The sequence below is a fragment of the Rattus norvegicus genome, chromosome 2, assembly GCF_036323735.1.
Source record: "Rattus norvegicus strain BN/NHsdMcwi chromosome 2, GRCr8, whole genome shotgun sequence".
Classification (NCBI taxonomy): domain Eukaryota; kingdom Metazoa; phylum Chordata; class Mammalia; order Rodentia; family Muridae; genus Rattus; species Rattus norvegicus.
Window position 1 is genome coordinate 216801614 of NC_086020.1, and position 6000 is coordinate 216807613.

Below are 6000 nucleotides of genomic sequence, written 5' to 3' on the forward strand. Positions count from 1 at the left end.
AACATATAACACCAGATTGCCCTTCCTCCCAACACACACACACACACACACACACACACACACACACACACACACACACACACACACACACACAGAGCGGATTGGGATCTCAAAACCAGCAGTCTCTGTACTACATCAGTCTCTGAATAAAGATACTTTTGCTAGCTCGAACTTGGATCATATAGTAGATTACTTCCCAAAGTCTTGAACACTAACATTGGAATGCTTCAAGTTTTCTTGCATCTAGCATGAAAAATTTAGCTGTAGGTTTTCATATATAGCCTTTACTGGGTTGAGATATATTCTCTCTAGCCCTCATGTTCCCCAGAGCTCTTAATATTTTCTTAACATATAAAATATCAAATCAGTTAAGGCCTTACTAAATATTGAAATAAATTAATATCCAATTCTATTTATTATCACAAATATAAAAATTTATATATTCCAAATATCAACAAGGAGAGGAGTTAAGTAATAGAATATAACTTATAAGCACTTAGACTGACTTGTCTAAACAAGAAGACATAAGAGAGAAGAAAAACTTGAAGCTCTTAGAGAGATTTTTGGAAGCTAACCTTAGCAGGTGTGTTATTCATCCTCATCATTCAGCTATCCACTCAGTCTTTAGGCTTCTTTTCTACTACAAGACAGTTGTTTACCAACAATCATGATGAATGGAATGTATGTTTGGTAAAGTTATTTGCCCCTGTGTGGGTAGCAGTTGAATATTTCCAACATCCCACCCTATAAAGAAACTCTAGTAGATAGAATGTAACAACTCACTATAGCTTCAGGAAGTTCCTGGAGCTGACAGGATCCACTAAGCTGCTCACTCATCTCCGAGACACACATAGTCATCTGGAATAAGCAGGTTGTGCTACTTGGAAGAGGTATAGAGCAATTGAGCCAACCTGTTGGCCTGCCTGCTGTCTGTGTAATGTGAACCGGGTCCAACTTTTGTGAGCTGTCACTCATGCTAGAGTGTACTTTGGCAATGAAGTTGTCAGGCATCATTTCTGTGCCTGTAACTAATCCTTCACTAGATATTACTGCAAGCAATCCCAATAAAATTCATAGGTTCACCACGTTGGACCTTGGTGGGATACATATTTTGGTCTGGTATGGCGTGTGTGTGTGTGTGTGTGTGTGTGTGTGTGTGTGTGTGTGTGTGTATTTTGTCTACCTAGGAAAAGTCTGTCATACTACATAATTGGCACCTGAACGTGGAGCCAGCAGAACCAAAACTGTATTTGTGGGCATGATTACGTGGTCCTGGAAGCAGGTAGCAAGGCATGTAATTGAGGTGCATATTAATGTGACTTTGCATTCTTGTAGCAGTTGTGTGGTTCTTGCTATGGGTAGTGAAATATACAAGAACCATGGACTCTCATAGTCCCGATAGCAGTCTTCATTTGTGCGGCATAATGTGGCATGCCTAATTTATTAATGGGGTTCACCAACTTTATATAGAAATCTTTTGAAAGCAGTTAAAGTTTTGGGGGACACTTTAGTCTTTGAACTCAGCACAGAGGGTCAAGATGTTGGCAAGAAGTGGCAGTGTTGCCAGAGCTTTGTGGTCTGTGGTAAGAAATGCGTGGTACTGAGATAGTAGCTTATCAGGAGCTTGTATGTGTGAAGGGAAAGTTACGACAAGAAAGGAAGATGTGGCAAAGCCCCTCTATGTTCGGTTTGGAGTTGGCAAGTAAGTTAGAGGGTGACATAGAGATGATAAAAGCAATATAAGATGCACTTTAGGTCTGACTTTTGGTAGAAAAGAGGGAAAAATCTACAATCCAACATGCGGATGGGCCTTAGCATTGGCCCATCAGAGCCATTAGGAATGCTTGGGTATACCAGGGTTGGCAGAACTTAGGGGAAGGAACGGTGTTTTAGAGGGGACTAGGAATTTAGGAAGCAGTGTTTGAGTCTTAGTTCACTGGGCAAGGTAGACCTACCACAGTGGAGTTAAAGAAAAGGCCCATTGAGTAAGGACATCAAGGCTAGTGTGGAACTTTAGTGGCTTTTCTCTGTGCACTTTGGTGGAGCAAGATTTTTATAAAGTAGGCTTTGGCCAATCTACGTGCCTCAGGCAGCATATGAGTCTACGTGAAGTAAGGGAATAATTGAGAGGAAGATAAGAAAAGAGAAGCAGAGGACACCTGTCTGGGTCACTTGGTGACAAATGTGGCAGAGTCTGTGTGGAGCTGCAGTCAAACAATTATAGAAAGTAGAACTCTGTGTTAGGGAACCTCAAAGCCACGTGGATAATTTACAGAAGACGTTTAACATGGAAATATACATCAAAGATGATCAAGTCTGTCTTGGGGGAAGGAAAATTATTCCCCAAAATAAAGAAGGGTGTGTTAGAGTAGAGATGGTTTGGACTGCTACGTATGTTAGAGAGACAACATTGACAGAGTCAGCTACAGTGTCAGTTCAAGGTCTTTTAGGATCTAAGAATCCAGTAGGTCCAGTAGAGAAGAACATAGAACATAGAACATAGAAGAACAAACTCTTCCCTTGGTCCTGGGTATGACTGAGCAGATTAAGTCAGGCCCAGTGAGTTCACGAGAGGAAGAGGAATGTTCAATGAGGAACAATCTGGCCCTGAAGATATTTTGAAAGAAAATCTCAATTAAAGCATATTGTACATAGCAGAATTATATTCTACAGTAAAAGAATGAGATTGAGACAATTCATTATGAAGTAATGTTCTGTAAGATCAAAATCTTTTGTCTTGGAGGTAAACTCTGACAGACAAAAAAAAAATGTTTACAGGGAAGTGAAATCGGGTTGTTGTGAGTAGAAAGTGAAGCACTTCATTCATTAGAGAAATTCATCCACCACTGGAAATAAACAACTCAAAGGATTCAGGAAGTCCCTGAAACTGACCAGACACACTAGGGTCTTCCCTCCCCAAGCATATATAAGTTATAATAACTACTGAAGCCATTCTCAAACAAGTCAAGCCACAGAGAGAAGATGAGCTGCCTAGAAGAAGGGACCAACTGGTCTGCTTGGAAGAAACTCAGACCCCCTTCAAATACCAAAGATACTCTTCAACCTGTTGAGTTCCATGTAGGTCACTCAAATTTTTCAGCCTTTGTTTAGCTGTCAGGTATACCGTGGTGGCTTTTATGATGCAGCTTTCTTTGACTCATTTTTGCTGCTGTAAATAAACCTTCTCTCACATTCTTTTAAATAATTTTAACAAATTCATCAGAACACCAAGATGGGGTTTGTGCCATTGCTAGTTTTCTATCTGAAGTGATTAGATATTTGTTAACTTCTCCACAGGAATAGTGTGACATAGAACAACAGAAGGTAAATAATGCACCAGAGTTTATTTTGTTAGCTAAAATAACCTAGATTCAAAAGACAAGCAGCACTATTATATATGCAAAATAGAAGCAGCACTATCTTACATGCAAAATCGAGATTTAAATTTATAAAGGCATGTGTATATGTGGATAAGTGGGCATGGGTACACATATGAAACAATGAAAACAGGGAGGGCATTGTGAGAAAAGAGAAAATGGTTTAAGGCAGGAGAGGGGAAGTGAGAGAAGGGCTTGAAATTATCTGATATAAAATAAAAAAGTGGAGTCAGAGGAAACCAGCTCCAAGGAGAATGGGGGAGGCTGTGAGAAAGCAGCAAGTTACAACAAGATATAGTCCCATGCACATACAGAATGTCAGAATGAAGGTCAGTGTTCTGCATGGGCCTACTGGAGGAGGGCATTACTTCCTGCAGCTAAAAAAAAGCTGGCCACTTGCTTCCTGAAAAGGTAGGCTAGAATTTCTGCAGTTAGTCACTCTTGTTTTTCTTTTCAAACTTTCACTTTTCAATATGTCTGGCCATCTTTATCTCAGAAACTATCCAGGTTCTAATAACTCCCCACTAACTCCAACCCTCACATTCTAACTTAAGCCCGCATCTCTTTGAAAGGAAAGTAACATTTATTTCTACTTTCCTGCTTGAGCTTTTGTAACTGGGTTCTGTTTCAGCCAGAGCAACTGTTTTAGTCCATCTTCTGTTACATGAACAGATTGTCTGAGTCTGTGTCCCTCTCAAATCAAGAAGCTGAGTTAATCTCCCTGCCCATGTGCTTCAAGACGGTACTAGCATTATTGCAGCTATGTTGAAGAGCCTCACCACAGATGGCAATATATTGGGAACGTATGAACTGACTTTGCTAACACCAATCAATTGAGCATCACTGAGCACCTCCTTAGCTCCTTCCAGAGACTATGGCCCAATGACCCAGCTAGCTTCTCTATCTCTTGAGACTTCCACAGTAGACGCCACCTCTACTACACTGATCTTCTAACCCAAGAGTCCTAAGAGAACTGTAATGGAGCTGTCTCCTCCCTTTATGCATGGCTATCTTGAATCAGAACTGCTTCAATCATTACTCATGAGTCGGACCTATTAATATATCTTACTGGTGGAGATTGGGGTAGGTACATTCAAGGGTCATGAGACTCATAAGCCTTTAGGTAAACCTCTTAAAACCCTTTCCTTTCCTAAAGTAGCATAAACAGTTAACCAGTGAAGGATTCTGCAGTGGCTTAATTATTGCTTAGAAGTTTCCCTAGGAAATTTTCAGAGGATTAACTGTCTCTGATTTTTCCATGTTCTTTGAAGTAATCCCAATAAAGATATTGATTCATGAGGCTGCATTTAGATTGAATTGGTTTTTATTGGTCTGTTTGGGTCCCCTCCATGTAGGGTGAATAAACATTTTTTACAACCCCTCAGGAAAAGACACAAGGAAGAGTTATACTTAAACAATACCCAATACATGAAATACTTTATGAGTACCACCGTAAAACCTGTCTCACCACCTTAGTCCAAATGAGCCTCCTTATATTTATCTGAACTTACCAACCAGCTTCCTGTCTATCAGCGTTCTTAATGTTTTCTCTACATGAGTAGTACTTCACAAATACTCCAGCATTGCTTAAATAACATCTAATCAGATGTGTGTTTCCAAACTCACACTATAAACTGTCCCATGGACTTTCTGCTTAGTTATTCTCTATCAGTTCTTACCAACTGAAAATGAATAGCCTTTGTTTTTCTCTTTCTACTAGTGAGGTAGTAAACTCGAGAGAGAGAGAGAGAGAGAGAGAGAGAGAGAGAGAGAGAGAGAGAGAGAGAAAGGCTCTGTTCTCAGTAGTTTGCCCTGTCCCTGGAGATCGCTGCCACATTTTGTTAGGTTTTCAGTAAGATTAAAATAAAGAGTTGAGTATAAAAGCTAAAATATGTGAAAAACAAGAAGAAGCAATTTGTAGATGATGCTACTGGTAGGGGTAATATTTTAAGAATGTATCTAAGAACCACACCAAGAAAAAAATTGATGGAAGCTTTTCTTTCTCCTTGTACCATGAAAACTTTCTAGTAAATCGGCAAAATATAATGAAATACTTGGGGAAAGAGTTTGCTATCATGTTTTTTAAGTACCTAAGAACAGTATGGACTGTAATGTTTTAGAAAACTCTTAGTATATAATATTTCACATATTTCTTCATTTCCAATTCTGAAGAACATGATGTTCAATAGTGAAAGGAGAGAGAGGGAGAGATGATAGATGATAGATGATAGATAGATAGATAGATAGATAGATAGATAGATAGATAGATAGATGATGGATAGATGATAGATGATAGAAAGATAGATAGATAATAGTAGATGGATAGATGGTAGATAGATGATGTATAGATGATAGATAGATAGAGAGATGATAGATAGATAGTAGATAGATAGACAGATAGAGATAGAGTATTCTGCTGAAGTAGGAAAAGAGAGAGAAGTTGAGTTGGAGGATCACATTTGCAGTTACTTTTCCATGCAGGTAGGTTGTATTTTGTTCATTTATTTAATATTTCACCTATATGAATCCTAGTCAAACTATGTGATGAAGATTTTGAATGGCAGTTATATCTTCCCCATATTTACATAGAAAGCTAAGAAGGGTTCTGAATAGATAGTTCAGC